Source organism: Hyperoodon ampullatus, assembly GCF_949752795.1.
Source record: "Hyperoodon ampullatus genome assembly, chromosome: 20".
NCBI classification, from domain to species: Eukaryota; Metazoa; Chordata; class Mammalia; order Artiodactyla; family Ziphiidae; genus Hyperoodon; species Hyperoodon ampullatus.
Genome location: NC_136933.1, coordinates 555649 through 581202, shown reverse-complemented (window position 1 = coordinate 581202; position 25554 = coordinate 555649). Strand labels below are relative to the sequence as shown.

General features: G+C 40.0%; 1 pseudogene across 1 annotated transcript; it reads right to left on the bottom strand.

The window, feature by feature from the left end:
• Positions 1-48: 48 nt before the first annotated feature.
• On the bottom strand, positions 49-24701 carry LOC307068784 (RNA/RNP complex-1-interacting phosphatase-like; annotated as a pseudogene). The gene is made up of 7 exons: positions 24601-24701; positions 23331-23406; positions 22223-22355; positions 18576-18699; positions 14504-14564; positions 3563-3609; positions 49-113 (listed from the first exon to the last, which is right to left on the bottom strand). The product of its transcript is annotated as an RNA/RNP complex-1-interacting phosphatase-like (transcript).
• Positions 24702-25554: the final 853 nt, after the last annotated feature.

Here is a 25554-nt window from a genome sequence, read left to right as displayed (position 1 = left end):
ATATAATAGAATAGGTGAGTAATAAACCTTTTGAATTTTGAGATGCTGCTAACTCTGGCGTGCTTTAATTTTTGTTTGTTTTGTTTTGTTTTTGATGGGGTTGGAATCAAAGTCTGCATGAGAAAGGAAGGACTGAAAGTCGGATGGGAGAATGAAGGAAAGGGGAGGAAAGGGGAAAAAACTGAGGAAAGAGGAAGGAACGTGGCTCAGGGCCAGGAGGGTCGAAAGAGATTCATGGATTTATGAAAGGAAGCAGGAGTGAGGGTGAAAGGGCAGAAGTGAAAAGCAGGGTCAGAGGTCAGGGTTGAAAGAACAAAATGTGAGAAGAGCTGAAGATGACGGAAGGTGAGTCTAGGTTTACTAGAAGAAATAGAAAAAGCCTCTTGGGGAGGTTGTCCTTAAGTCTCACAACCACCACAGAGGTATTTAAGAAAACAAGAGGTTCAGGACACGTCTGAAAGGTCTGAGTTGCCTTATGCAGGTATGATTATAGTGGGGGTATAGGGAAATCTCCCAGAGAGGTGGCTAGGGCTCAGAGTTATCCTAGGGGCAGCTGACAATAGGGGCAGGGCCAAGGGAACTGCTGCCTCAGGAGGGAAACGAATAGGGCCTGGAATGCACATCACCATGTACTCAACACCTAAGCACCAGGGCAGCTAATGCACTATTCAGTTAAGCCTGGCAACGACAGGCAAGGCCAGTATTCCTGTGCCACTTCACTTAGGAGAGGTGCAGCAAAGGGCTGAGGTCACATCGCATGTGGAGGTACAAGGCCTCAATTTGAGGCCCAAATGCCTCTGAAGTCCTCAGTATTTGCAAGTGCCTGCAGGCATCCAACCTGGCTTTCAGAGCACAGCATGCTGAGTTTACTGGTGGACGAGATCAAGCTTCTGGACAGGCCTAAGTATTAACTTGAGGGGCTTCCTTCATTGACCAGGGGGCGTGCCACCTTCTGAAAACACCACCATCAACTGAAATGCACGAGAAAAATCCGACAGAAGCGTCCACTGTCGTGGGTGAGAGCGGTGGGGTCACGGGCACAGGGCAACGGTTCCAACAGCCAAAGGACGCAGGCGCCCAGCGGTTCAGTGGCTCCCTGGGAGGCCTCGTGGGGCAGCTCGAGGGAGTAAGGTTGGGAGATAGCGGCAGGGGTGGGCGTCAAAAGGAATGACGTGGGGAGAAGGGAGAGATGGAGGCAGTGAATAGTGGATAGTGGATAGTGAAAATGGGAAAACTGGCAATTTTCATTTTCAAAATTATTTTTTTGAGATGTCATTCACATGCCATAAAATTCACCCTCTGAGACAGCAAATTCAGTGTCATTTCATACATTCTCAAGCCTATGCAACCATCACCGTCATCTAAACCATCACGTATTCATCCTCCAAAAAGAAGCCCCTGTAACCATCAGCTGGCGCTCTTCATCCCCTCCTCCTTCAGTCCCTGCAACCATTCATTTTCTTTCTGTCGCTATGGTTTGGCCTTTCTGGACATTTCATGAAATAATACAAATGTGACCACTGTGTGGGGTTTCTCTCACTTAGCATAAGGTTTTCAAGTACGACCATGTCGTAGCATGTGTCGGTACTTCATTCCATTTTATGACTGTGTAGTATTTCACATATACACCACATTTAAAATATCCATTCATCCATTGATGGGCATTTTGGGTTTTTACACTAATAATCTCCATTTATTGACAGTTGATTCTGTGCCAGGCAGCACCAGGCTAAGTTACTGACCTTATTTCACAGATAAAGAGGCTTGGAGAGTGTAAAGAGTTTACCCAAGATTAAGACCTAGTAACTGGGGGAACTGGGGTTTGAACACAGGTGACCTTCAGAGGTAATAAATTCACATGACAGAACATTAGAAAAGGTACACAAGGGTATTCAATGAAAAGTCATCCTTTCTCCCACGTTCCCCAGCCACACATTTCCCTCCTCAGAGGCGTCTGCTTTTGCGGTGCCATGGAACCCTCCAGAGAACTATTTATACCTCAACATGTATGTATCACAATTTACTGACTAATGTGTCCCACTCATTTGAAATGTCACTTTCATGGTATAATAGATTCTTATACGTACTTATATTACTCTTTTCAGAGCTGTCCTGACTCCTTTCTGCCTATCTTTTATGTTTGCCATTTCTCTAAAATACTTTTTGTTTTCTTTTCGATTTAAAAATCTTTCCTTTTCTTGTTTGTTTCTCTTAAGGCATTATCCATTATGTTCCTTCACTCGTATTATTTTATTTAATTCATTTAGTTTTGGCAGTGTCGGGTATTAGTTACAGCACGTGGGCTCTTCACTGAAGTGTGTGGGCTCTTTCTTGTGGCTCGTGGGCTCTTTAGTTGTGACATGTGGGCTCCACAGCACGTAGGCTCAGTAGTTGCGGCGTGCAGGCTTAGCTGCCCTGCGGCATGTGGGATCTCAGTTCCTCAACCAGGGATCGAACCTGCAGATTCTTAACCACTGGACAACCAGGGAAGTCCCCACTCTTGTATTATTTTAAATTTAGGCGGCTTTTCTGAATTTTGTTTCTTTTATTTTGAATTCTGTCCTGAGTTCTATCATCTTACCTAATTCTGGTTTATGCTGTTCGTTCATCTGTTTTTTTATTATGGTAAGATGTACATAAAACAAAATTTACTATTTCAACCATTTTCAAGTATACAATTCATTGACATTAAAGACATTCACAATGTTGTGCAACCAACCATCAGCACTATCCAAATTCAAAATAATTATCTCAAGGGCTTCCCTGGTGGTGCAGTGGTTGAGAGTCCACCAGCCGATGCAGGGGAAACGGGTTCGTGCCCCGGTCCGGGAGGATCCCACATGCCGCCGAGTGGCTAGGCCCGTGAGCCATGGCCACTGAGACTGTGCGTCCAGAGCTTGTGCTCTGCAATGGGAGAGGCCACAATAGTGAGAGGACCTTGTACAGCAAAGAAAAAAAAAAGAAAAAAGAATAAAAAGATAATCTAAACCACTAAATTCAATAATACAGAAATATAAATTTTAAAAAAAATGTCTTTGGCTGCGCAGCCTGTGGGATCATAGCTCCCCAACTAGGGATTGAACCCAATCCTGCTGCATCGGAAGCACAGCATCTTAACCACTGGACCACCAGGGAAGTCCCAGGAATATAACTTTTAGAGGAGAAGTTATAAACCCCTTGGTTATATGAACTGCAGATTGTTACTAAGAAGTCATATATTTTAAAAGACTTGAGCTTTAAATAAAGGGAGGAAAGAAGGAAGGAAAGAAGGAAGAAAGAAAAAGGACTTCCTTGGTTGTGCAGTGGATATAATATCAAAAACAAATTAATTAAATAAATTTAAAAAAGAAAAAAATGCTGAAATCAACTGACTAATTATTCAGGCTGTTATATCTCGCTATTTCCAGATACATCCCTTTATAAACTTTTAGTAAAAGGTTATCTTATGTCAGAACAAATAAATTACAAACTTTTCTCTTTTTCCAAAATTTGAGAAATTCCCGTACACTTCTACCTTCAAATTTTATAAAAACGGAAAAGTAGTGAAAACCCTTATACTTACATCCAATTGCATCATCTGGCCACATGCCTTCTACATCAATCAAATATCTACAAAACAACACAATGCGAGTCATTTGTAAATAAAAAGAAAAGACAACCAAGTTTTTGCAAAAAGGTCCAATTTCGCTTTACAAATATAGCTATAAAAATCCTAAGAAAATATCAGCACATCTAATCAATAATTTAATATTAAAGAATGATATATACCATGACTAGAAAAAGGCATTATTCCAAGGACGAAAGGATAACACAACTGTAGAAAATCTATTAATATAATTATTTACATTAATACACCAATTTAATTAATAAATGAAAGAGAATAAAATACAGGACCTAACAGGCAGATGTTAAAAAGTTATCTGATAATATGCAACTGTCAGTTTTGGGGAAAATGCTCTGTACACTATAAACAGGAGATTTAATAGGACAGAGTATTCCTCAAGAACCAACAAATAACAAAAGAAAAATTAGTATAAATATTAACATCCTATCTACAAAACCCTATCTAACCAACCATAGGAGCCAGAAACTTAAGAATCACCATCACTGACAGCTACTTCTCCCTCGCCCTCATCTTCAACCCACCACCAGTGCTAACAATGATACTGCTACATACCTCTAGAATCTGTCCACATCTTTCCACCAAAATGACCACCATACCCAGGTCCAAGCCACCATTATGCCAAATTTCTACAAAAGTCTCCTAACTTGTTTCCTCGCTTCCACTCTTTCTTCCTGCAGTGTATTCTCCACTCAGTAGCAAAATGATAGGTTGAAAGTGCAAATGGATATCTTCCACACACTCACCTTCAACAAAAAAAGTTCAATGGTTTTCTATTACTCTTAAAGTCTGAAACCTTAAACATAAGCCTGAACGATCGAGCTCCTACCCCACACTTGTAGCTCCATTATTATCACATGCTCCCCCAACAGCCCCACCTTCCTGGCCAGTTCCTCCAACACAGCATATGCTTTCCTCTTACAGGGTCTTTTGCTCTTCCTTATGCTCAGAAATCTCTCCCCAACGTCCCGATCTGGTTAATACCTACTCATCCTTCAGATATCAGCTGAAACATCCCTAAATAAACCTTCTCTAATCTCCATGATGAGATCAAATCCTCCCAAAATATGCTCTCATGGTACCATGTTCCTCTCCTTGGCACTTGTCAGAGTTGTAATTCTACATGCAGACTATGAACCTCGAATACCTATTCCCACTCTGGACTGTTAGAATTCACAAAGGGCAGGTCAAGTCTCTTCACTCACAAAATTTCACAAGTCTTTTTGCTGGCACCCAGCACAATGCTTAAATATAACAGATGCTCAATAAGTATTTCCTGCATGAACAACCATAAGTTGGTACAGTGTAGCAATATCCACAGAAACATAAGGGCATAAACTCTTTGATGCAGAAGTTCCATTCTGAGTGAAGTTAACTGAGACAAAGCATATATATTCAAAGGTGCTCACACAGGAATGTTCATTACTTTGACGTTTTATAATATCAAAAACTTCTGACTTTTATATGTTCATCAGTAAGCAAAGGAACAATGCAGCCTTAAAAACAAATAAACAAATGGGACGTAATGAAACTTAAAAGCTTTGCACAGCAAAAGAAACTATAAAAAAGACGAAAAGATAACCCTCAGAATGGGAAAAAATATTTTCAAACGAATCAACAGACAAAGGATTAATCACCAAAATATATAAATAGGTCATGCAGCTCACTATTGAAAAAACAAACAACCCAAAGAAAAAATGGGCAGAAGGCCTAAATAGACATTTCTCCAAAGAAGACATACAGATGGTTAAGAGGCACATGAAAAGCTGCTCAACATCACTAATTATTAAACAAATGCAAATCAAAACTACATTGAAGTATCACCTCACACCGGTTAGAATGGACATCATCAGAAAAGCTACAAACACCAAATGCTGGAGAGGGTGTGAAGAAAGGGAACCCTCTTGCACTGCTGGTGGGAATGTAAACTGATACAGCTACTATGGAGAACAGTATGGAGCTTCCTTAAAAACTAAAAATAGAACTACCACATGATCCAGCAATCCGACTACTGGGCATATAGCCAGAGAAAACCATAATTCAAAAAGACATATGCACGCCAATGTTCAAGGCAGCACTATTCACAATAGGTAGGTCATGGAAGCCACCTAAATGCCCATCGACACATGAAAGGACAAAGAAGATGTGGTAAGTATATACAACGGAATATTACTCAGAGATAAAAAAGAACGAAATTGGGTCAGTTGTAGAGACGTGGATGGCCCTAGAGACTGTCACACAGAGTGAAGTAAGTCAGAAAGAGAAAAACAAATATTGTATATTAATGCATGTTTGGAATCTAGAAAAATGGTACAGATGAACTGGTTTGCAAGGCAGAAATAGAGACGAAGATGTAGAGGACAAACGTATGGTCACCAAGGGGGGAAAGTGGGACAGGGTGGGGGTCGGTGGTGGTGAGATAAATTGGAAGATTGGGATTGACATATATATACTAATACATATAAAACAGATAACTAATAAGAACCTGCTGTATAAAAAACCAATTTAAAAAATTCAAAAATATATAAATAAAAATAATAAATTAACTAATTAAAATAAAAAAAAGAATGAGTTTGGAAGACTGTCAAAACAGCACACAGATCACACACTCAAACCCGGAAGATTGGGAAGTGGCTTATGTCCCCCACTTCGAATGATTTCTGCCTGCCTCACAAGTCTCAGTCCGACTGGGCTGGCTTTGGCAATGGGATGGAGCTGGATCAGGAGCCACTGCTGCCATATCTGGATCAAGTTCCAGTTTTGGTCTATCATTCAACACCTAGCCAGACTCGCCTAGCAACTCAGCTGAGAGGAAACAAATAGGATAGCTCAAAGCATAGGCCTCACACAGCATCAGCCTAAAGGTGTTTATGACCCTGGAATAAATGGATCAGAAAAAAGAATCCGGGGGACTTCCCTGGTGGTGCACTGGCTAAAGGATCCACACTCCCAATGCAGAGGGGCCGGGTTCATTTCCTGTTCATGGAACTAGATCCCACACGCATGACGCAACGAAGAGTTTGCATGCCACAAGTAAGGAGCACAGTGGCTGCAACTAAGATCCAGCACAAACAAACAAGAAAAAAATCAATCAATAAAATAAAACAAATATTAAAAAACAAGATCCGGTATGGAGCAGTGGTGAGGCGTCGAGGCGGCAGCGGCTCCGAAGAGCGGAGGGGCGGAGGCTCCGCCCAGGGCAGCGCCGGGCGGTGCCAGCCAGGCCAAGGAGCAAGCTCTCACGTCTCCACCTCTCAGCATCACAGATCAAGATTTCACTGAGCTGCACTAGACCTCCCATCTGGGGACCCTGCCCCCTGCTCTGTGTGCTGCACGTTGGATCTGGAGCCGGGAAGATGAAAAGCTCTTGGTGCTGCAGCCAGGAGTCAGTGCTGTGCCTCTGAAGTGGGAGAGCCAACTTCAGGACACGGGTCCACAAGAGACCTCCCAGCTCCACATAATATCAAGCATCGAAAATCTCCCAGGGATCTCCATCTCAACACCAGCACCCAGCTTCAGTCAACGACCAGCAAGCTACAGTGCTGGTCACCCTATGCCAAGCAACTAGCAAGACAGGAACACAACCCCACCCATTAGCAGAGACGCTGCCTAAAAACATAATAAGGCCACAGGCACCCCAAAACACACCACCAGACGTGGACCTGTCCACCAGAAAGACAAGATCGAGCCTCAACCACCAGAACACAGGCACTAGTCCCCCACACCAGGAAGCCTACACAACCTACTGAAACAACCTTAGCCACGGGGGACAGACACCAAAAACAACGGGAACTACGAATCTGCAGCCTGCAAAAAGGAGACCCCAAACACAGGAAGATAAGCAAAATGAGAAGACAGAAAAACACACAGCACGTGAAGGAGCAAGATAAAAACCTACCAGACCTAACAAATGAAGAGGTAATAGGCAGTCTACCTGAAAAAGAATTCAGAATAATGATAGTAAAGCTGATCCAAGATTCTATTTCCAAGATCCAAAATCTTGGAAATAGAATAGACAATATGAAAGAAACAGTTAACAAGGACCTAGAAGAACGAAAGATGAATCAAGCATCGATTAAAAACACAATAAATGAAATGAAAAATACTCTAGATGGGATCAATAGCAGAATAGCTGAGGCAGAAGAATGGATAAGTGAGGTGGAAGATAAAATAGTGGAAATAACTGATGCAGAGCAAAATAAAGAAAAAAGAATGAAAAGAACAGAGGAGAGTCTCAGAGACCTCTGGGACAACATTAAACTCACCAACATTCGAATTATAGGGGTTCCAGAGGAAGAAGAGAAAAAGAAAGGGACTGAGAAAATATTTGAAGAGATTATAGTTGAAAACTTCCCTAATATGGGAAAGGAAATAGTTAATCAAGTCGAGGAGGCACAGAGAGTCCCATACAGAATAAATCCAAGGAGAAATACGCCAAGACACATATTAATCACACTGTCAAAAATTAAACACAAAGAAATCATATTAAAAGCAGCAAGGGAAAAACAACAAATAACACACAAGGGAATCCCCATCAGGTTAACAGCTGATCTCTCAGCAGAAACTCTACAAGCCAGAAGGGAGTGGCAGGACATAATGAAAGTGATGAAGGAGAAAAACCTGCAACCAAGATTACTCTACCCAGCAAGGATCTCATTCAGATTTGATGGAGAAATTAAAACCTTTACAGACAAGCAAAAGCTGAGACAGTTCAGCACCACCAAACCAGCTTTACAACAAATGCTAAAGGAACTTCTCTAGGCAAGAAACACAACAGAAGGAAAATACCTACAATAACGAACCCAAACAATTAAGGAAATGGGAATAGGAACATACATATCAATAATTACCTTAAATGTAAATGGACTAAATTCTCCCACCAAAAGACACAGATTGGCTGAAGGGATACAAAAACAAGACCCATATATATGCTGTCTACAAGAGACACACTTCAGACCTAGAGACACATACAGACTGAAAGTAAGGGGATGGAAACAGATATTCCATGCAAATGGAAATCAAAAGAAAGCTGGAGTAGCAATTCTTATATCAGACAAAATAGACTTTAAAATAAAGACTATTAGAAGAGACAAAGAAGGACACTACATAATGATCAAGGGATCGATCCAAGAAGAAGATATAACAATTGTAAATATTTATGCACCCAACATAGGGGCACCTCAATACATAAGGCAAATACTAACAGCCATAAAAGGGGAAGTCGACAGTAACACACTCATAGTAGGGGACTTTAACACCCCACTTTCACCAATGGACAGATCATCCAAAATGAAAATAAATAAGGAAACACAAGCTTTAAATGATACATTAAACAAGATGGACTTAATTCATATTTATAGGACATTCCATCCAAAAACAACAGAATATACATTTTTCTCAACTGCTCATGGAACATTCTCCAGGATACATCATATCTTGGGTCACAAATCAAGCCTTGGTAAATTTAAGGAAATTGAAATTGTACCAAGTATCTTTTTCCGACCACAATGCTATGAGACTAGACATCAATTACAGGAAAAGATCTGTAAAAAATACAAACACATGGAGGCTAAACAATACACTACTCAATAACGAAGTGATCACTGAAGAAATCAAAGAGGAAATAAAAATATACCTAAAAACAAATGACAATGGAGACACGATGACGCAACACCTATGAGACGCAGCAAAAGCAGTTCTAAGGGGGAAATTTATAGCAATACAATCCCACCTTAAGAAACAGGAAACATCTCGAGTAAACAACCTGACCCTGCACCTAAAGCAATTACAGAAAGAAGAACAAAAAATCCCCAAAGTTAGCAGAAGGAAAGAAATCATACAGATCAGAAATAAATGAAAAAGAAATGAAGGAAACGATAGCAAAGATCAATAAAACTAAAAGCTGGTTCTTTGAGAAGATAAACAAAATTGATAAACCATTAGCCAGACTCATCCAGAAAAAAAGGGAGAAGACTCAAATCAATAGAATTAGAAATGAAAAAGGAGAAGTAACAACTGACACTGCAAAAACACAAAAGATCATGAGAGATTACTACAAGCAACTCTGTGTCAATAAAACGGACAACCTGGAAGAAATGGAAAAATTATTAGAAATGCACAACCTGCCAAGACGAAATCAGGAAGAAATAGAAAATATGAATAAACCAATCACAAGCACTGAAACTGAAACTGTGATTAAAAATCTTCCAACAAACAAAAGCCCAGGACCAGATGGCTTCACAGGCGAATTCTATCAAACATTTAGAGAAGAGCTAACACCTATCCTTCTCAAACTCTTCCAAAATATAGCAGAGGGAGGAACACACCCAAACTCATTTTACAAGGCCACCATCACCTTGATACCAAAACCAGGCAAGGACGTCACAAAGAAAGAAAACTACAGGCCAATATCACTGATGAACATAGATGCAAAAATCCTCAACAAAATACTAGCAAACAGAATCCAACAGCACATTAAAAGGATCATACACCATGATCAAGTGGGGTTTATTCCAGGAATGCAAGGATTCTTCAATATACACAAATCAATCAATGTGATACACCATATTAACAAATTGAAGAAGAAAAACCATATGATCATCTCAATAGAGGCAGAGAAAGCTTTCGACAAAATTCAACACCCATTTATGATAAAAACCCTCCAGAAAGTAGGCATAGAGGGAACTTTCCTCAACATAATAAAGGCCATATATGACAAACCCACAGCCAACATCGTCCTCAATGGTGAAAAACTGAAACCATTTCCACTAAGATCAGGAACAAGACAAGGCTGCCCACTCTCACCACTCTTATTCAACTTAGTTTTGGAAGTTTTAGCCACAGCAATCAGAGAAGAAAAGGAAATCAAAGGAATCCAAGTTGGAAAAGAAGAAGTAAAGCTGTCACTGTTTGCAGATGACATGATACTATACATAGAGAATCCTAAAGATGCTACCAGAAAACTACTAGAGCTAATCAATGAATTTGGTAAAGTAGCAGGATACAAAATTAATGCACAGAAATCTCTGGCATTCCTGTACACTAATGATGAAAAATCTGAAAGTGAAATCAAGAAAACACTCCCACTTACCATTGCAACAAAAAGAATAAAATATCTAGGAATAAACCTACCTAAGGAGAAAAAAGACCTATATGCAGAAAATTATAAGACACTGATGAAAGAAATTAAAGATGATACAAACAGATGGAGAGATATACCATGCTCCTGGATTGGAAGAATCAATATTGTGAAAATGACTCTACTACCCAAAGCAATCTACAGATTCAATGCAATCCCTATCAAACTACCACTGACATTTTTCACAGAACTAGAACAAAAAATTTCAAAATTTGTTTGGAAAAACAAAAGACCCTGAATAGCCAAAGCAATCTTGAGAACAAAAAACAGAGCTGGAGGAATCAGGCTCCCTGACTTCAGACTATACTACAAAGCTACAGTAATCAAGACAGTGTGGTAGTGGCACAAAAACAGAAAGATAGATCAATGGAACAGGATAGAAAGCCCAGAGATAAACCCACGCACATATGGTCAACTTATCTTTGATAAAGGAGGCAGGAATGTACAGTGGAGAAAGGACAGCCTCTTCAATAAGTGGTGCTAGGGAAACTAGACAGGGACATGTAAAAGTATCAGATTAGATCATTCCCTGACACCATACACAAAAATAAGCTCAAAATGGATTAAAGACCTAAATGAAAGGCCAGACACTATCAAACTCTTAGAGGAAAACAGAGGCAGAACACTCTATGACATAAATCACAGCAAGATCCTTTTGGACCCACCTCCTAGAGAAATGGAAATAAAAACAAAGATAAACAAATGGGACCTAATGAAACTTCAAAGCTTTTGCGCAGCAAAGGAAACCATAAACAAGACCAAAAGAGAACCCTCAGAATGGGAGAAAATATTTGCAAATGAAGCAACTGACAAAGGATTAATCTCCAAAATTTATAAGCAGCTCATGCAGCTCAATAGCAAAAAAACAAACAACCCAATCCAAAAATAGGCAGAAGACTTAAATAGGCATTTCTCCAAAGAAGATATACAGACTGCCAACAAACACATGAAAGAATGCTCAACATCATTAATCATTAGAGAAATGCAAATCAAAACTACAATGAGATATCATCTCACACCAGTCAGAATGGCCATCATCTAGAAATCTAGAAACAGTAAATACTGGAGAGGGTGTGGAGAAAAGGGAACACTCTTGCACTGCTGGTGGGAATGTGAATTGGTACAGCCACTATGGAGAACAGTATGGAGGTTCCTTAAAAAACTAAAAATAGAACTACCATATGACCCAGCAATCCCACTACTAGGCATATACCCTGAGAAAACCATAATTCAAAAAGAGACATGTACCAAAATGTTCATTGCAGCTCTATTCACAATAGCCTGGAGATGGAAACAACCTAAGTGTTCATCATCGGATGAATGGATAAAGAAGATGTGGCACATATATACAATGGAATATTACTCAGCCATAAAAAGAAACGAAACTGAGCTATTTGTAATGAGGTGGATAGACCTAGAGTCTGTCATACAGAGTGAAGTAAGTCAGAAAGAGAAAGACAAATACCATATGCTAACACATATATATGGAATTTAAGAAAAAAAATGTCATGAAGTACCTAGGGGTAAAACAGGAATAAAGACACAGACCTACTTGAGAATGGACTTGAGGATATGGGGAGGGGGAAGGGTTAGCTGTGACAAAGCGAAAGAGAGGCATGGACATATATACACTACCAAATGTAAGGTAGATAGATAGTGGGAAGCAGCCGCAGAGCACAGGGAGATCAGCTTGGTGCTCTGTGACCGCCTGGAGGGGTGGGATAGGGAGGGTGGGGGGGAGGGAGACACAAGAGGGAAGGGATGTGGGAACAGATGTATACGTATGACTGATTCACTTTGTTATAAAGCAGAAAGTAATTTAAAAAATAAAAGTAAAAATAAATAAAAATTAAAAAATAAAAAAAAACAAGATCCGGGAGTGTGTGATCTGTATGATGGACTTCGCTTACGAGAACCCAGTTTGATTTCTGCTGTGTATGCAGATCACCTGGGCTGTACAGATGACTGGCTGTGAGATCCCTCACGTGCCCCTGCTGCATGGAGATAGTTGATGCAGCACTGCTTTTGTCCCATGAGACTAACTGAGCCAGTGTCTCTCACCTGACTTCAAGAGAACCATCATTTTTGGTGGGCTTGATCTTTTGTCATTGAGCCCAAAGAGCCGGGGATTGGGAATTAAGATCATGCATGAAAGTTTCCTAAAAATTCCTGAACGCCTGCAGATGTTGGGGAAAAGTACGTGATAGTTTAGAAATTTAGGGGGAAAAGTAGGATGCTATTTTTATGGAAAGCCTTCACCCAGGGTTTAAAAATATAATTGTATTTAGATCTTGTTATTGCTCCAGTGCATAGCATTTGTGTAAAGTGTTACAGCACCTATATAAGTTTCAATTCTGTGTCAAGGATTAGCATAAAGATAGTGGTTGTTTTTCCTAAGTGAGATAACTTTCTGCTTCCCCCTATCCAAATTCTTTTCTGAAGTTGCTGGCATTTGAGTCAAGGTTTTACTTAAAGCTACATTTTATAACACTGGCACCAAAAAAAGTAGTTTTAAGCTTGTTTGCATAGTTCTTTTGTTTTTAGAGTAAACATAGAACATTTATTTTTTACTTTATAGGAACTCCACAAGTTAAGGTCCCATCGTTCTTTTGCTGTGATTGTTGTTACTATTGATGGTGCTGTTTTCTGTCTTTGCTGGTTCTTTCTAATCTACCATTTGTCCTTATTGGCATACGATCATCTCAGGGTCACAAGATGGCTGCTGTAAAACCAAGGATCATATTCTAACAAAACAAGGAGGAAGCAGAAAAAGAGTCCAAATGGTCATTTTCCTAATGCATATTTATCTTTTTTCAGAGAAAAATATCATTCTCATAAGCACAATAACAGCCTTCCCCTAATTACTCATTTGCCAAAACAGACTGATATGACCATTCATAATACAATTTATGGCAAAGAGGGGTATGATAATGATTGCCTCAGCCTAACAAGGATTTATCCACTAAAGCTGAATGCTTCACTCCTCAAAGAAATCAACACTTTTCTACAGACAAAACACAAGTCTCTTGAAGGGTTCTTCATAAGAGCAGTATTGAAGAATTTAGTATGTCTTAAGCACTTAAGGATTTGACATTCAACTGTAGTAGCATCCATGTTGGTTAATTTTCTTACAAGCCCCATGATGAGTTTGAGAAAAACTGAAAGAATCAGAGTATCAGGTTCTATTAAATTCTTACATGTATCTTGCTTAAGTTTTTGTTCATTAATTTATATCCAACTACCTGAAACAAATTTGGAGGAAAAAATAATAAATAAATAAATAAATAAGATTGAAGTCTCCAAATATTTTCATGGGAAGATGTCCACCATATATTAAATTATAAACCAGAATGTCTATATACTATAGAAATAAATCACATGTACAGTCAGTTCTGTATATCCAACGGTTCCATATCCTGCAGATATGGAAGGCCGACAATACTACACCATTTTACATTATGGGACTTCAGCATCCGAGGACTCTGGTATCCATGAGGAGTCCTAAAACCAATCCCCTGCAGATACCAAGGAACAATTGTATATACTTATATCTGGATTCTTTATGTCTCAAATAATATGTGCTAAATTATTACTGGTCGTAACCTCTGAGTAGGGTGGCAACATTGCCTTCCACTTCATACATTTCTCTGACTGCATTTTTGCATTCAAATTACATAAGTTTACATTACTGTTTTAAACAGAACAATTTAAACATGGTCTGCCTCTTGGGGTTGGCCACTCACCTGCAGATGACGTAGCCAGTCCTGTTTAAACCATGGGTACAGTGGACACCGATAAGTCTGTCTATAAAAGAGGGAATATGGAATTAAGTAAGTGAAGCAGATACACTAAAAACAAGTTATACAATTTTCTGAAGAGTAGCTTTTATTAGCTACCAAAACACGACCACTATCCTGAAAAGGAAAAAATCGGAAGAAAAGGGTGTTTTTGCAGGAATGTACTATCAAGATTCAACAACTGGGCTTCCCCTGTGGCGCAGTGGTTGAGAGTCTGCCTGCCGATGCAGGGGACACGGGTTCATACCCCAGTCCGTGAAGATCCCACATGCCACGGAGCGGCTGGGCCCATGAGCCATGGCCGCTGAGCCTGCACGTCCGGAGCCTGTGCTCCACAACGGGAGAGGCCACAACAGTGAGAGGTGTGCATACCGCAAAAAAAAAAAAAAAAGAATTAACTACTATGAAGTCAAAATTCATTTTCTCTGGGAAATTTTGCATACTCACCAATCAGATGCAATAGTGTGGAATGGAGAATGTCCATCAGGAACTGATCTGACTATAGAAAAAGGGAGTGAAATAAAAAACAGGCTATCAGAAGAATACAATTTGTTTTTGAGTGAAAGAAATGGAATGCCTTCAATTTTAATGCTCCATATTAAAAAGGACAAACAGTTTCTGAAGGGCTCTTGGGGTCCCAAAGCACCTCCATTCCTTTTCTCATTCGCTCCTCACATGCCACAGGTCTATGTCCTTCTGAAGTTCTCGGGTTAACTAGTACCATTTTTATTTCACAATGAAAAAGTAAGGCTTGAGACGTAAGCCCAAGCTGCACAGCAGGAAATCTGAAAAAAGGCTAGAATCGAGTCTCAGATTTTTCCAACTATGCCACAGTATTTCGTGCTCCAGCACTTTAAAAAAATTATATGAGAAAATAAATAAAAAACGACAACATGTAGCTGATCTCTGCAAAAGGTATGTCTGTGACTACGTGGTGTCTGGCATTCGTCATCTCCTGCCTGGATTACTACCGTCCTACAATTCTAACAATCACTTCTATTTCAACTGATCTTCCACATGGAAGATGTTACCTTTCTAAAATAGAAACTTAGCTGGATTGCTCTGTTGCTTAAATATCTTCACTTAGCACAGAATAAAGCCCAAGTTTTTAGCATAGCATTGAGAACTCTTTATAAACAAATACCAGTCTGTCTCTCCAACTGAATGATAAGTTCAAACTAAATTACAAGGACCTACATCATCCACCTCCCTCCTTTCCCCTGCCAGCCTCCCTGATCCCATTCTCTACTGCCCTGCCCTCACTCACTTTCCCCTGTCCAGCCACACTGGCCTCCTTACTCTTCCTCAAACATGCCAAGCACAGTCGTGCCACAGGGACTTTGCACCTACTATTCCTTCTGCTTCAGAACACACCCTCCCAACCCATCTCCACTCTCCCTGATATCCAATCGCTTTTTTCTCACTTCAAGGCTCTGCTCAATGAACATCGTAATACAGCGGACTTCCCTGATCACCTACCACACTCCCTCACCTTTTCATCTTGTTTTTTTTTGTTCTCCAAAGCATTTACAACCACTTGACACTCCATATATTTACTTATTTATTCATCTCTCTCCCGCACTAGAATGTAAAGTACATAAGGGCAAGAACTTGGTTGTTTCCCTACTGCCTTGAACAGTGCCTTCAACTTAGAAGGTGTTATATAAATATTTGCTGAAAAGGAATGCATGAATTTCTTGCCCTTTCACACTACCCTCTAGTCACACAAGAGGCTGCCCCTCCAGAGCATAAGATCAAGCCCTGTGCCTTTGGTACCTGTTCCCAATACCTGGGCTGTCCTTTCCTCATTCCGGCAAAATCCTCTTCCACAAAGCTCAGCTCAAACGCTGTCTCCTCAGTCAGGCCTTCCTCAGTTTCTCCTCTATATACCTGCTGCACTTGATTCTTTTATTATAATTAACCCACTTAGAGTCACTACATGTTTATCTTCCTAGATAACTGTACGTTGCTACTGAACAAAGACTTCTAGTCACCTCTGTATCCCTGTGCCCTAAAATCAAACCTATAAGGCTCTCGGTGTTTACTAAAACAATTTATTGTCTGAGTCTCTACCAATTCCAAGGAGTTGATAGTATAGTCTCCTCCTCATTATCAGTGAGCCTGGCATCTTTGGGAGGGGCTTATAGCAGAGGAAGCCACCAATGGATCATAACTAAGGTCCTGAGACTGCAATGACAGACAGCATGGTGAAGTTAGCCCAGTGCATGCAGAAGACCCACAGAGGCGTCAGCATATGCAATGGACTACACTTGGTATAACATGTGAACAATCAAGGTTTACAAACGTGTTCTCATGCACTTCTATGGATCTTCTAGCCCACAGGGAGCAGATAGAACACACACAAAGGAGCCTGGAGGAAGTGAGGAGGCCGGCAGCTGCACCCTAACATCTGAAGAGGTAACATTTCTGTGACTACAGTTTACACAAATCAGAAAATTTGCCTCCTTTCTAGACACCCTGGTTTATCACAGGCAAGGCCAAGCCTCTCAAGTTTTAAAGCTAAAGTACAGGGAAGATCTGTGAATAGGGCTTAAGATATTTAAGAGCTAGGACCTGCATTAAGCAACCAGGTTATTGAATGAAATCTTATCTTTTTTTTTTTTTTTTTTTTTTTTTTTTTGCGGTAGGCGGGCCTCTCACTGTTGTGGCCTCTCCCCTTGCGGAGCACAGGCTCCGGAGCACAGGCTCAGCGGCCATGGCTCACGGGCCCAGCCGCTCCGCGGCATGTGGGATCTTCCCAGACCGGGGCACGAACCCGTGTCCCCTGCATCGGCAGGCGGACTCTCAACCACTGCGCCACCAGGGAAGCCCGAAATCTTATCTTTAAATTCCAGTCTCTCCCTCTCTTTCTCACCTCCTATCCCCTATCTTCCCACCTCCATCTCTATTCCTTCTCCCTACTGCCTGTTTTATGAATATATGTGAATCATTTTTTTTATATATGGAATATTTACTGTCTGTTAGGTTTATTTAATAAAGTGTACACTCCTCAGGCTAAATTTAGAAAGAGGACAAATCGAACACTTTCTCATGTGGGTCAGTGGTGTTCCAAAGACAAAAGATTCCTCAGTCTTAAAACACGGCATATACCATGTTCATTCTGATAGTTAGATGGTAGAAAAAGGCAAGTGGATCCTTGAAATTCAGACGCTATTAAGACCTACTATCAAGAGAGTACATCTTAGGGCTTCCCTGGTGGCAAAGTGGTTGAGAGTCCGCCTGCCAACGCAGGGGACACGGGTTCTTGCCCCGGCCCGGGAAGACCCCATATGCCACGGAGCGGCTGGGCCCATGAGCCATGTCCGCTGAGCCTGTGCTTCCGGAGCCTGTGCTCCGCAACGGGAGAGGCCACAACAGTGAGAGGCCTGCATAAAGCAAAAAAAAAAAAAAAAAAAAAAAAGAGAGTATATCTTAAAGCAGAAACAAGAAAACACCAGCCTTTTAAGTTCTTCCTGTCTGTCAAGATAAGAATAAGAGGTGGTAGTGTTCTTCCTCACTTGCACCCAAAGTATAAAAGCAGCAAAAATATCTTAAACACATATGATGAGGAAGCCACTCTTCTTGTCCACTCTGTGTTGTTTGGCTTCTAGGGATCTGTCCCACTCCGAACTTTTGCTTTATGTTTTCTCTTTTATATACGCTAAGAATCTGAGAGTCTTAACCTTTTCTTCCACCTCTCAACCAATAAATAGGACAAAAGAACATTTTTATTTTTTATGTCTTTTCCATTCAAATGTTTAAAAAAGAGATAAGTAAGCTAGTTCAGTTCATGTTTCTCACAAAAATCACTTTCCAAACTAAACTAAATTCTTTGTGACCATAAACAGGAAAAACACCGTACTGTATTAGCACCATCTGACATTTCCACCTTCATGTTACCAAACACAACAGGCCTAATGTCACAACTATTAAAAAGGTTAAAAATCCCCAACCCCACTCAAAATGCGTACCAAAGTTCAGGTAAAGGATAAAAGAAAACAAAACAAAAAGAACTCACCAGTATCTTTATTTTCTTTCAGAAACCCATTAACAGCACATTGAAATTTAATAATAGTGTCATCATCTGGCACCGGATGCCCAATTGTACAAATTTTTAAATAAGGAATAGTTTCTGGTAAGTCCTATAAAGCAAAACCATGAAAATATGTATTATTTCCTTTGTAGGGAAAGAATAAAAAATTAATTAGAGAAGGCAGAATATAAACCAAGAGAGGACATTAAACTTAGTATGTCAGTCATTCTGATAAGAGCCATTTTCTCCAAAGCTACTTTAACCAGTTAGTATCACTTGATTCTCATTAAAACTGCAGAATGGACAGTTACTAGGCATGCAAAAGGAAAAGCAAATCTATGTGAATGAATGCACATGTAACTAAAAATGATATAAACACTTCTACCTACATTTATGTTCTATCTTACATTTCAGGGGCCATACAGAGGCTGTGATTTAAGTAGAGTAGTAGAATAGAATCAGAAGAACTTGGATTCGAATGAGGAAATAGAGCACATTTCAGGCAGTGTTGAGAACTGGTATTCTTGGGGTGGGAGAAAGTAGACTATCAATAGAAGACAGAAAAGGATAAGTGAAAATTCTCTAGTTCTGAATTTAAATGGAAAGTAGCAGTATGAACCTATGACATATTTTAGAAATATTAGCAACAAACATACATATTGCCTAGCTCTGACTACTGAAAAAGTCTAGAAATAACTGATGTCATGTCAAAAGGACTCAGGAGTCACTGAAAGCTCCAACTGCTCAAACATAGGGCCTCAGTTAGAATAGTAACTGTAGCGGAGTCCACAGTGACATGAATAAATAAATTTAAAAAATTGGTCACCACTGGAGGATATTTGTGAATCAACTCATTATTTTGAAAACTGTTAAATAAAAGAAGAGAATCATGCCTCTACAACTGGGCAACCAAATACTTGATGAGGGGAATCTTCTCCTTATAGAAATATACCCAGCTAATAAGTGAAAAAAAGAAAAACACAATTCACCATTTTATTTATTTATTTATTTAATTTCCCGATACGTGGGCCTCTCACTGTTGTGGCCTCCTCCGTTGCGGTGCTCAGGCTCTGGACACGCAGGCTCAGCAGCCATGGCTCATGGGCCAAGGCACTCTGCAGCATGTGGGATCTTCCCGGACCGGGGCACGAACCCATGTCCCTTGCATCGGCAAGATGACTCTCAACCACTGCACGACCAGGGAAGCCCCCACCATTTTTGGAAGCCTCAACTGAATTAATGGATGTAGGTATGAATCATCAGTGACTGCTAATATCACAAAAAGAGACAATTATACGTCTCCATGGAAGAACACATCATCACCTATGAAACTGATTGCCAAAACAAAACATGCAAGCTTCATTCTGATCAACTACCAATTTACAGGAAATAAAAGGATTGAAGAATATGTTAACAACACATGGAATGTAACCATCAAAATCTGCATGGGGCAACTACCTGTTTTCTTTAAAAATAAAATTCAAGGAGGAAAAAAAGTGAGAAAGACATGGAGGGAGAACCTATAGATTAAATAAGACTTCAGAGACCTAACAATCAATGGCAAAGTGTGGACCTTATTTGGATCTAATTCAAAATTCTTAAAAACAATTTTTTATGACATTTAGGAGACAACTGCAAATTTGAGCATTCACTGGGTATTTACTATTGAAAAATGATATTAAGGAATAAAAGTCCTATATTTAAAATATACATACCAAATATGTATAGGTGGGGCTTCCCTGGTGGCACAGTGGTTGAGAATCTGCCTGCCAATGCAGGGGACAGGGGTTCGACCCCTGGTCTGGGAAGATCCCACATGCCGCGGAGCAACTAGGTCCGTGAACCACAACTACTGAGCCTGCGCGTCCGGAGCCTGTGCTCCACAACAAGATAGGCCGCGATAGTGAGAGGCCCATGCACCATGATGAAGAGTGATCCCCGCTTGCCACAACTGCCCTCGCACAGAAACGAAGACCCAACACAGCCCAAGGATAAATAAATAAATAAATATATAAATAATTTTTTTTTTTAGTGTATAGGTATAATTACATGTTGTCTCGGAGCTGCTTCAAGATAACATGGAATGGGGATAAACAGGTGGGGGTATAGATAAAACATGACAGCCATCAGTTGGTAAATATTAAAGCTGGATGAGTTCATGGGTATACAGGGAACATTTACAGTATTTTGTATACTTTTGTATATGTTTAAAATTTCTGATAATTATTTAAAAACAAGACGACACTGTAGAAAACCGTTTGGCACTTTCTCAAAGGTTAAACGTAGAGCTACCATATGATCCAACAACTCTGCTACTACCTACACTGCACAGCTAAAAGGACTGAAAGCAGGGATTGGAACAAATATTTGTACACCAATGATCACAGCAGCATGATTCACAATAGCTACAAGGTGGAAACAACCCAAGTGTCAATCAACCGATGAATAACAAAATATGGTATATACACACAGTGGGATTTATTAAGGCAAAAAAGGAATGGCATTTTGTTACATGCTATAACATGGATGAATCTTGAAAACAGTAGGTTTAGTGCAATAAGCCAGACATGGAAGGATAAATATTGTAGATTCCACTTACAGGAGGTACCTAGAAGAGGCAAATTCATAGACACAGAAAATAGAATAGAGGTTACGAAGGGCTGGTGGGAGGGAAAATGGGGTTGTAACTGTTGGACGGTTACAGAGTTTTTGTTGAGGAGGATGAACAAGTTTTGGTTATAGACAGTGGTGATAGTTACACAACACTGTGACTGTATTTAATGCCACTGAACTGCATATTTATAAATGGTTAAAATAAATATGATTTATGTATATTTTACCACAGTAAAAAAAAAGAGGAATAACTGAGTTGAAATTTCAGTTCTTCGTTGTCCGAGACTCAGTTTCATCGTCTGTAAAATTAGTAATTGTAGTTGTCTATCCTCTGAGCTTAGTGCAGAGTAAGCACTCAGTAGGAGATATCAGTACTACTTCCACTTCAACAGCAAAGCATTCTTGTGAAGATTAACTAAGTCAATGGATATGAAAGACCTTTCTAAATGGCAAACTGCTATACAAATATTAACAAATATTAGGTGTTACTGTCTCCCAAGGCCATGGAACAGGTCAGAAGGATAATTCTTTTGCACTGGTATGTCCTACATGGGCCAAGAGAATATATGGGTTTCTGTACTATATGAGATGGTAGGGATTAGGAAAAGAAAGCATAAAACTTAGAGAACAATTGTCTTTTACCCTGATGCCTAAACATGCTCAGGCAACTGCTTAAAATAAGTACTAAAGACATAATGGACATACCTTTCTTTCCTTTTAGGCTATTAATATTCTTGCTAAAAGTTTACTTCGTTTTCAAAACATAGAACATGGAAGCTTATAGAATTTCTTCAGCATATCTACAGCCTACTGCCAAATACTATAGTTCAATTCATATCTTTCATCTCATTTTGCAACAGCAATTACAAATGTGTATTTAAGGAAACCACTAGCTTCCCTTTTTGAACCCATGAAAAGAAGGCCAGGATTCACCTTAGCATAAGATGATAACTACTGAATTACTATGAATTACGACAGTATCAGAAAGAAGGTCGTTTTCAATTATGGGTCCCATTTACCTCTGGCTTATAATAGCGGTGCGTGTACGTTAGGTCAATTATCAGCCCGAGTTCTTCATTCTGTTCTTGGATTTTCTTAAAAAAGATGCAAGGGGGAAAAACATTCTTCTGGAGCAAGATTCTTTTCAAAACTCTGTCAGAAAGTATAAAATAAGAAGGAACATGTGTTTAAAATCCTTTACTATATTATCCATTTATTCAAACCCTGTGATGCTAACATATGAGACTCAAAGTAAAGTTTCCTCCTCTGGAATTTAAAAGCGATATTATAATCCTTTCTTCCAGAGAGATTAGACGGAAGAAAATAAGTTCACTTCTATATATTTATTTCTATGTGTGTTTATTTCATGTTGGTCTCCTAACTGGCCTGTAAATTCCCAGAAGGCAGGGACCACATCAATTTTGCCTACCACTGGATTGCCAGCTCCAAGCAGAGTGCCTGTAAATAGACACATAAATAAATACTTCTTGAACACCTACCTATATGAAGGATGGCTTTCACTGCTAAATATTCTTTTATGTATTTTGCTTATTTATGTTCTCTGTTCCATTGATCTGTTTGGTTAGTCAAGTGCCAGCAACACACTTTTCTTTTTAAGTTAGTAGACTAGTTTTAGAGCAGTTTGACATTCACAGCAAAACTGAGCAAAAAGTACACAGTTCCCACTTATACCCTCTCTCCTTCACCCACACAGCCTTCCCCATTATCAACATGCCATACCAGTGTGCTTCATTTGTGAGAATTCATGAACCAACACTGACACATCATTATCAATCAAAGTCCATACTTTATTGCATTCATGGTACAAGTAACTATTTCTTTATTTCTAGTATAGTCATCCCCAAACATTTACATACTGAGATACATATTGCTGTCTTAATCATTACTTTATTCTTTATTTATAGTTAGGGCATTCCATTGGGATTTTTTTTAATTAAGTACAAAACTAGGTTGTACTTATCTATAAATTCCATTTCTGGATAGTAAAGGAGGTATTAAAATGTATTTGCTATAAAAAGGCAAAATGGAGTATGACGGTGTTGAGAGGCAGGGCTCTATATGGTGAATTCAGATTTCTGGAAGAATACGGTAATAACTTTTGCTTACCTTTTTTAAAGGAACTTTGAACGCAATGAAACGAGTCCCAGGCGTCCGCTGTCCAACTGGGAGATAGTCCTTCCAACTATTAATATATTTTTGTTAGGCAAATTTTATGTTAGGCTGTCTCCCTGCATAGGATGAGTGTGCCCTGAAAACAGAAAGCATATCCCTCTACAGTAGGTCCCTCTTCTTTCTGCTTTGCATTTTGCTGCTCCACTTATTCAACCCCACCTTGTAAGAAGCTATACTTCCCTTGTTCCTGTTTTCCCACCTGGAAAACAGATAAAAGGCAACAAAACAATGCAAAGGTCTCAACAAATAAGAAATAAGGGATATCGAAACCCAGAGATGGCCAGACCTTCTGTATCCCCGATACAACCTAGCCCGGTGTTGACTACAATGGTATCATTAATACATGCATGTTGACTGCAAGTGTTTGAACTCAATTCTTCCACTTCACAGTTTTGTTTTAGTCCTCATACAAAACCTGATGATAAAATTCTTAATGGTAGGAATCACAGTGAACAATAATATCTGAACTGATTGCTGTAAGACGAGTGAGAACTAAGGTTAATTCAGTGTATCTGAAGCAAAGAAAGTGGGGGCAATAGTGGCACAAGATGGGGCTAGAGAAGCAGAGAGGATTCTAGACCAAGAAGAGTCTTAAAGGCCAACGGTGTGTTTTCTATTCTCAAAACAATGGTTTTCAGCGCTGTCTATGAGCAATGTTCCAACTTGCTTTTAAGGTTTCTTGTGTGAAGAATGGATTGGAAGGAAACAAGAAATATGGACACGAGTTAGGACCTAATTGCAACAGACAGGCAAGTTCAGTATTAGGATGTTGAGGAAGAGTTGACAGATTCAAAAGAAACTCAGGAGATGAACTGAAGCCGGCTTAATGGGCTATGAGATGGAGGAAAGGAAGGTCTTAGGGAATTAAAGGGTTTACTGCACACATGAGCAAAGTCCCAAATCAATCATTTGAACGTACAGAGGGAGATCTCTCAAATGACACCAGTTAGCAAGCAACAGTACGGCCTTTATAATTCCTAGAGACAACACAAATCAACTGTTTCGATGGAAAATTCGGCAGTACCCGTGCGTTTTATCACTCAACTTAGTTGCAGTTCCTCTTACTCACATTTTCTCTGCCAAAACAACACAGCTTGAGGAATAGAAGGGGACTCCATTTTGGTAATTAAGGAGTGTCCCCAACACTCACAGGCCCAGGGGCTCTGAGCTCCGCCGGCCAGGCCCAGGAGCCGAGGCGTATTACCTTTCCGGGATGTGCTTTCCGCCCTTCCTCCTGGCCGACGAATGTCCGGAAAAGCCGCGACGCTGACCGCAGCTCACACGGGCATGATGCCACTGGCTCATGTCACCCCCAAACGCCAAGAGTGCCAAAGTCGCAAACCCGGCGGCCCTGGTGCCAGCACACGGCCCCGAGCCACAGACGCCTAGGCACAAGCCCACGCTGCTCGCGCAACTCTTTCTACTGCGCATGCGCCACGGCCCGTCCAGATGACGTCATCACGCCGGCGGACTGAGACGCTTCATTAGGGAAGAGGACTCTGACGGCTGCAATTCCCTCCTTAGCCGGAGGCTGGTAGCGGACGTTCATTAGTTCCTGTGTATACCCTTCAGAATTCCAATCATACGTGACATGGAAAGTTGTCCCACTCTCCCCGTTTCTTGTGTGCTTTTTTCAGATATTTCCCAAATGCTTACATTCACACTTGTTCTATCTTGTACGTATTTCTATGTAATGGATATCCTGTATTTTATAGAAGAGCAGTATAGTATACACAGTCTACAATCTGTCTTGGATAGTGATGTTCCCAGTCAATTTTTGCGTACATCCCTTCTATTCTCTTTAATAGCTGCGTCACATTACATAATTTACTTGGCCAGTCCAATATTCATGGACTTTTGTTTTCAGTTTGGGGATATTTAGTTTGCTTTTTGTTTTTGACCTCTGTTACAGATAGGCTGCAATGTGAACCTCTTTATACATGTGTAGAGCTATATATAAATTTCTAGACGTAGAATTTCTGGAATGAAAGAGATGCAAACTTAAAATATTGAAAGATTTTCAATCAATCTAATCTGCCTCATCAACCTTCAAAAATATTCTATCAACTTATACTCCACTCATAGTGAAACATTTATTGGGTTTCTATTATGTGCCTGGTATCATGCTGGAGGTTGGTTGACAGTATGTATTTACATT